Below are 7,728 nucleotides of genomic sequence, written 5' to 3'. Positions count from 1 at the left end.
ATATAGTGTATACTCCTCTGTGTGGACAGCTCCGCTCTGTATATACTGTATACTCCTCTGTGTGGACAGCTCCGCTCTGTATATACTGTATACTCCTCTGTGTGGACAGCTCCGCTCTGTATATACTGTATACTCCTCTGTGTGGACTTTCCCCCTGTACAGCCCCAGCTCTGCTCTGTATATACTGTATACTCCTCTGTGTGGACAGCTCCGCTCTGTATATACTGTATACTCCTCTGTGTGGACAGCTCCGCTCTGTATATACTGTATACTCCTCTGTGTGGACAGCTCCGCTCTGTATATACTGTATACTCCTCTGTGTGGACTTTCCCCCTGTACAGCCCCAGCTCTGCTCTGTATATACTGTATACTCCTCTGTGTGGACAGCTCCGCTCTGTATATACTGTATACTCCTCTGTGTGGACAGCTCTGCTCTGTATATACTGTATACTCCTCTGTGTGGACAGCTCTGCTCTGTATATACTGTATACTCCTCTGTGTGGACTTTCCCCCTGTACAGCCCCAGCTCTGCTCTGTATATACTGTATACTCCTCTGTGTGGACAGCTCTGCTCTGTATATACTGTATACTCCTCTGTGTGTACAGCTCTGCTCTGTATATACTGTATACTCCTCTGTGTGGACAGCTCTGCTCTGTATATACTGTATACTCCTCTGTGTGGACGTTTCCCGGTCTTCACCCCCCCAGCTCTACCCTCTGCCGCCCTCTGCCGCTCTCTGCCGTCCTCTGCCGCTCTCTGCCGCCCTCTGCTGCTCTCTGCCGCCCTCTGCTGCTCTTTGCCGTCCTCTGCCGCCCTCTGCCGTCTTCTCAGCGCTGCGCACTTGTCCTGCTCTTCCCTCTGTTACCACACGAGGGCTCCTTGAACGGAGGGGAGTGTTCCAACTCGACGTGCACGGCACTTCCGGCGGCTTCAGCTGACTTCCGGGAGCAGTAACATGGCCGCCGTGGTCTTTTCGATGTGTCCATAGAGAAACTCTCGCCCAGCGCTCAATATGGATTCGGTAATTTTATCAAATAGTGTTGGTGCTGAACACGCATGCGCGGAGGAGACCGGGGACAGAGGAGAGGTGTGTATATGTCTGTATATACCGGGGGAAAGGGAGAAGAAGTGATACATGCTGTGTGCATGAAGCAAGGAGGAGGTGAGAGCAGTCAGTGAGCTCTGAGCATAGAAGATGCTGCTGCTAGGGGAGGCCGGGGGGAGACGAGTCCGGGGACTCTGCGGCCGGGGGGAGAATTGAGTCCGGGGACTCTGCGGCCGGGGGAGAATTGAGTCCGGGGACTCTGGGGCCGGGGGGAGACGAGTCCGGGGACTCTGCGGCCGGGGGGAGAATTGAGTCCGGGGACTCTGCGGCCGGGGGGAGAATTGAGTCCGGGGACTCCGCGGCCGGGGGGAGAATTGAGTCCGGGGACTCCGCGGCCGGGGGGAGAATTGAGTCCGGGGACTCTGCGGCCGGGGGGAGAATTGAGTCCGGGGACTCTGCGGCCGGGGGGAGAATTGAGTCCGGGGACTCTGCGGCCGGGGGGAGAATTGAGTCCGGGGACTCTGCGGCCGGGGGGAGAATTGAGTCCGGGGACTCTGCGGCCGGGGGGAGAATTGAGTCCGGGGACTCTGCGGCCGGGGGGAGAATTGAGTCCGGGGACTCCGCGGCCGGGGGGGAGAATTGAGTCCGGGGACTCCGCGGCCGGGGGAGAATTGAGTCCGGAGAATTGAGTCCGGGGACTCTGCGGCCGGGGGGAGAATTGAGTCCGGGGACTCTGCGGCCGGGGGGAGAATTGAGTCCGGGGACTCTGCGGCCGGGGGGAGAATTGAGTCCGGGGACTCTGCGGCCGGGGGGAGAATTGAGTCCGGAGAATTGAGTCCGGGGACTCTGCGGCCGGGGGGAGAATTGAGTCCGGGGACTCTGCGGCCGGGGGGAGAATTGAGTCCGGGGACTCTGCGGCCGGGGGGAGAATTGAGTCCGGGGACTCTGCGGCCGGGGGGAGAATTGAGTCCGGGGACTCTGCGGCCGGGGGGAGAATTGAGTCCGGGGACTCTGCGGCCGGGGGGAGAATTGAGTCCGGGGACTCTGCGGCCGGGGGGAGAATTGAGTCCGGGGACTCTGCGGCCGGGGGGAGAATTGAGTCCGGGGACTCTGCGGCCGGGGGGAGAATTGAGTCCGGGGACTCTGCGGCCGGGGGGAGAATTGAGTCCGGGGACTCTGCGGCCGGGGGGAGAATTGAGTCCGGGGACTCTGCGGCCGGGGGGAGAATTGAGTCCGGGGACTCTGCGGCCGGGGGGAGAATTGAGTCCGGGGACTCTGCGGCCGGGGGGAGAATTGAGTCCGGGGACTCTGCGGCCGGGGGGAGAATTGAGTCCGGGGACTCTGCGGCCGGGGGGAGACGAGTCTGGGGACTCTGCGGCCGGGGGGGAGAATTGAGTCCGGGGACTCTGCGGCCGGGGGGAGACGAGTCCGGGGACTCTGCGGCCGGGGGGAGAATTGAGTCCGGGGACTCTGCGGCCGGGGGGAGAATTGAGTCCGGAGAATTGAGTCCGGGGACTCTGCGGCCGGGGGGAGAATTGAGTCCGGGGACTCTGCGGCGGGGGGAGAATTGAGTCCGGGGACTCTGCGGCCGGGGGGAGAATTGAGTCCGGGGACTCTGCGGCCGGGGGGGAGAATTGAGTCCGGGGACTCTGCGGCCGGGGGGAGAATTGAGTCCGGGGACTCTGCGGCCGGGGGGAGAATTGAGTCCGGGGACTCTGCGGCCGGGGGGAGAATTGAGTCCGGGGACTCTGCGGCCGGGGGGAGAATTGAGTCCGGGGACTCTGCGGCCGGGGGGAGAATTGAGTCCGGGGACTCTGCGGCGGGGGGAGAATTGAGTCCGGGGACTCTGCGGCCGGGGGGAGAATTGAGTCCGGGGACTCTGCGGCCGGGGGGAGAATTGAGTCCGGGGACTCTGCGGCCGGGGGGGAGAATTGAGTCCGGGGACTCTGCGGCCGGGGGGAGAATTGAGTCCGGGGACTCTGCGGCCGGGGGGAGAATTGAGTCCGGGGACTCTGCGGCCGGGGGGAGAATTGAGTCCGGGGACTCTGCGGCCGGGGGGAGAATTGAGTCCGGGGACTCTGCGGCCGGGGGAGAATTGAGTCCGGGGACTCTGCGGCCGGGGGGAGAATTGAGTCCGGGGACTCTGCGGCCGGGGGGAGAATGGAGTCCGGGGACTCTGCGGCCGGGGGGAGAATGGAGTCCGGGGACTCTGCGGCCGGGGGGAGAATGGAGTCCGGGGACTCTGCGGCCGGGGGGAGAATGGAGTCCGGGGACTCTGCGGCCGGGGGAGAATGGAGTCCGGGGACTCCGCGGCCGGGGGGAGAATGGAGTCCGGGGACTCTGCGGCCGGGGGGAGAATGGAGTCCGGGGACTCCGCGGCCGGGGGGAGAATGGAGTCCGGGGACTCCGCGGCCGGGGGGAGAATGGAGTCCGGGGACTCCGCGGCCGGGGGGAGAATGGAGTCCGGGGGACTCCGCGGCCGGGGGGAGAATGGAGTCCGGGGACTCCGCGGCCGGGGGGAGAATGGAGTCCGGGGACTCCGCGGCCGGGGGGAGAATGGAGTCCGGGGACTCCGCGGCCGGGGGGAGAATTGAGTCCGGGGACTCCGCGGCCGGGGGGAGAATTGAGTCCGGGGACTCCGCGGCCGGGGGGAGAATTGAGTCCGGGGACTCCGCGGCCGGGGGGAGAATTGAGTCCGGGGACTCCGCGGCCGGGGGGAGAATTGAGTCCGGGGACTCCGCGGCCGGGGGGAGAATTGAGTCCGGGGACTCCGCGGCCGGGGGGAGAATTGAGTCCGGGGACTCCGCGGCCGGGGGGAGAATTGAGTCCGGGGACTCCGCGGCCGGGGGGAGAATTGAGTCCGGGGACTCCGCGGCCGGGGGGAGAATTGAGTCCGGGGACTCCGCGGCCGGGGGGAGAATTGAGTCCGGGGACTCCGCGGCCGGGGGGAGAATTGAGTCCGGGGACTCCGCGGCCGGGGGGAGAATTGAGTCCGGGGACTCCGCGGCCGGGGGAGAATTGAGTCCGGGGACTCCGCGGCCGGGGGGTAGTATACGAGTCTGGGGACATCGCACACTGGGGGAGACAAGAGTGGGGACTCTGCGACCGAGGGGTAAAACAAGCCCAGGAACTCTGCGGCCGGGGGGAGGCGAATCCAGGGACTCCGCAGCCTGGGGGAAACGAGTCTGTACACTCTGGGGCCCGGAAGGGAGTAGACAAGTCTGGGGACGTCGCGCACTGGGGGAGACAAGACCGGGGACTCTGCGGCCGGGGTGGGGGTGGGGTAGATGAGTCTGGAGACTCCGTGGCCGGGGTGGTAGAGGAGTCTGGAGACTCCGCGGGCGGGTGGTAGATGAGTCTGGAGACTCCGCGGCCGATGTGAGACGAGTCCGGAGATTCCGAGGCCGGGGGTAGACGAGTCCGGAGATTCCGCGGGGCCCGGAGGGGAGTAGACAAGACCGTGGACTCTGCATCCGGAGGGATAGACGAGTCGGGGACGCTGCGGCCGGGGGGAGAATTGAGTCCGGGGACTCTGCGGCCGGGGGGAGAATTGAGTCCGGGGACTCTGCGGCCGGGGGGAGAATTGAGTCCGGGGACTCTGCGGCGGGGGGAGAATTGAGTCCGGGGACTCTGCGGCCGGGGGGAGAATTGAGTCCGGGGGCTCTGCGGCCGGGGGGAGAATTGAGTCCGGGGGCTCTGCGGCCGGGGGAGAATTGAGTCCGGGGACTCTGCGGCCGGGGGGAGAATTGAGTCCGGGGACTCTCCGGCCGGGGGGAGAATTGAGTCCGGGGACTCTGTGGCCGGGGGGAGAATTGAGTCCGGGGACTCTGCGGCCGGGGGGAGACGAGTCCGGGGACTCTGCGGCCGGGGGGAGAATTGAGTCCGGGGACTCTGCGGCCGGGGGGAGAATTGAGTCCGGGGACTCTGCGGCCGGGGGGAGAATTGAGTCGGGGACTCTGCGGCCGGGGGGAGAATTGAGTCCGGAGAACTGAGTCCGGGGACTCTGCGGCCGGGGGGAGAATTGAGTCCGGAGAACTGAGTCCGGGGACTCTGCGGCCGGGGGGAGAATTGAGTCCGGGGACTCTGCGGCCGGGGGGAGAATTGAGTCCGGGGACTCTGCGGCCGGGGGGAGAATTGAGTCCGGGGACTCTGCGGCCGGGGGGAGAATTGAGTCCGGGGACTCTGCGGCCGGGGGAGAATTGAGAATTGAGTCCGGGGGACTCTGCGGCCGGGGGGAGAATTGAGTCCGGGGACTCTGCGGCCGGGGGGAGAATTGAGTCCGGGGACTCTGCGGCCGGGGGGAGAATTGAGTCCGGGGACTCTGCGGCCGGGGGGAGAATTGAGTCCGGGGACTCTGCGGCCGGGGGGGAGAATTGAGTCCGGGGACTCTGCGGCCGGGGGGAGAATTGAGTCCGGGGACTCTGCGGCCGGGGGGGAGAATTGAGTCCGGGGACTCTGCGGCCGGGGGGAGAATTGAGTCCGGGGACTCTGCGGCCGGGGGAGAATTGAGTCCGGGGACTCTGCGGCCGGGGGGAGAATTGAGTCCGGGGACTCTGCGGCCGGGGGGAGAATTGAGTCCGGGGACTCTGCGGCCGGGGGGAGAATTGAGTCCGGGGACTCTGCGGCCGGGGGGGAGAATTGAGTCCGGGGACTCTGCGGCCGGGGGGAGAATTGAGTCCCGGGGACTCTGCGGCCGGGGGGAGAATTGAGTCCGGGGACTCTGCGGCCGGGGGGGAGAATTGAGTCCGGGGACTCTGCGGCCGGGGGAGAATTGAGTCCGGGGACTCTGCGGCCGGGGGGAGAATTGAGTCCGGGGACTCCGCGGCCTGGGGGGAGAATTGAGTCCGGGGACTCCGCGGCCGGGGGGGGAATTGAGTCCGGGACTCCGCGGCGGGGGAGAATTGAGTCCGGGACTCCGCGGCCGGGGGGAGAATTGAGTCCGGGGACTCCGCGGCCGGGGGGAGAATTGAGTCCGGGGACTCCGCGGCCCGGGGGGAGAATTGAGTCCGGGGACTCCGCGGCCGGGGGGAGAATTGAGTCCGGGGACTCCGCGGCCGGGGGGAGAATTGAGTCCGGGGACTCCGCGGCCGGGGGGAGAATTGAGTCCGGGGACTCCGCGGCCGGGGGGAGAATTGAGTCCGGGGACTCCGCGGCCGGGGGGTAGTATACGAGTCTGGGGACATCGCACACTGGGGGAGACAAGAGTGGGGACTCTGCGACCGAGGGGTAAAACAAGCCCAGGAACTCTGCGGCCGGGGGAAGGCGAATCCAGGGACTCCGCAGCCTGGGGGAAACGAGTCTGTACACTCTGGGGCCCGGAAGGGAGTAGACAAGTCTGGGACGTCGCGCACTGGGGAGACAAGACCGGGGACTCTGCGGCCGGGGTGGAGGTGGGGTAGATGAGTCTGGAGACTCCGTGGCCGGGGTGGTAGAGGAGTCTGGAGACTCCGCGGGCGGGGTGGGTAGATGAGTCTGGAGACTCCGCGGCCGATGTGAGACGAGTCCGGAGATTCCGAGCCGGGGGTAGACGAGTCCGGAGATTCCGCGGGGCCCGGAGGGGAGTAGACAAGACCGTGGACTCTGCATCCGGAGGGATAGACGAGTCCGGGGACGCTGCGGCCGGGGGGAGACGAGTCCGGGGACGCTGCGGCCGGGGGGAGACGAGTCCGGGGAGGCTGCGGCCGGGGGGAGACGAGTCCGGGGAGGCTGCGGCCGGGGGGAGACGAGTCCGGGGAGGCTGCGGCCGGGGGGGAGACGAGTCCGGGGAGGCTGCGGCCGGGGGGAGACGAGTCCGGGGACGCTGCGGCCGGGGGGAGACGAGTCCGGGGACGCTGCGGCCGGGGGGGAGACGAGTCCGGGGACGCTGCGGCCGGGGGGAGACGAGTCCGGGGGACGCTGCGGCCGGGGGGAGACGAGTCCGGGGACGCTGCCGGCCGGGGGGAGACGAGTCCGGGGACGCTGCGGCCGGGGGGAGACGAGTCCGGGGACGCTGCGGCCGGGGGGAGACGAGTCCGGGGACGCTGCGGCCGGGGGGAGACGAGTCCGGGGACGCTGCGGCCGGGGGGAGACGAGTCCGGGGACGCTGCGGCCGGGGGGAGACGAGTCCGGGGACGCTGCGGCCGGGGGGGGAGACGAGGTCCGGGGATGCTGCGGCCGGGGGGAGACGAGTCCGGGGACGCTGCGGCCGGGGGGGAGACGAGTCCGGGGACGCTGCGGCCGGGGGGAGACGAGTCCGGGGACGCTGCGGCCGGGGGGAGACGAGTCCGGGGACGCTGCGGCCGGGGGGAGACGAGTCCGGGGACGCTGCGGCCGGGGGAGACGAGTCCGGGGACGCTGCGGCTGGGGGGAGACGAGTCCGGGGACGCTGCGGCCGGGGGGAGACGAGTCCGGGGACGCTGCGGCCGGGGGGAGACGAGTCCGGGGACGCTGCGGCCGGGGGGAGACGAGTCCGGGGACGCTGCGGCCGGGGGGGAGACGAGTCCGGGGACGCTGCGGCCGGGGGGGAGACGAGTCCGGGGACGCTGCGGCCGGGGGGGAGACGAGTCCGGGGACGCTGCGGCCGGGGGGAGACGAGTCCGGGGGACGCTGCGGCCGGGGGGAGACGAGTCCGGGGACGCTGCGGCCGGGGGGAGACGAGTCCGGGGACGCTGCGGCCGGGGGGAGACGAGTCCGGGGACGCTGC

At 68.6% G+C, this 7,728-nt stretch overlaps 1 protein-coding gene across 2 annotated transcripts in view; it reads left to right on the top strand.

The window, feature by feature from the left end:
* Positions 1–950: 950 nt before the first annotated feature.
* The window catches only part of LOC142316941 (uncharacterized), a 51,412-nt gene continuing 44,634 nt past the window's right edge, over positions 951–7,728 (top strand). For both annotated transcript variants that reach the window (XR_012754643.1, XM_075352728.1), the window contains exon 1: positions 951–1,088. The gene's annotated coding sequence lies outside the window, so the exon portion shown is untranslated. The remainder of the gene's footprint in view (positions 1,089–7,728) is intronic.

The sequence above is a fragment of the Anomaloglossus baeobatrachus genome, chromosome 6 (genome assembly GCF_048569485.1).
Source record: "Anomaloglossus baeobatrachus isolate aAnoBae1 chromosome 6, aAnoBae1.hap1, whole genome shotgun sequence".
In the NCBI taxonomy this organism is placed as follows: Eukaryota; Metazoa; Chordata; class Amphibia; order Anura; family Aromobatidae; genus Anomaloglossus; species Anomaloglossus baeobatrachus.
Note: the sequence above shows the minus strand (reverse complement) of the source record. Positions and strands in the feature narration are given on the sequence as shown.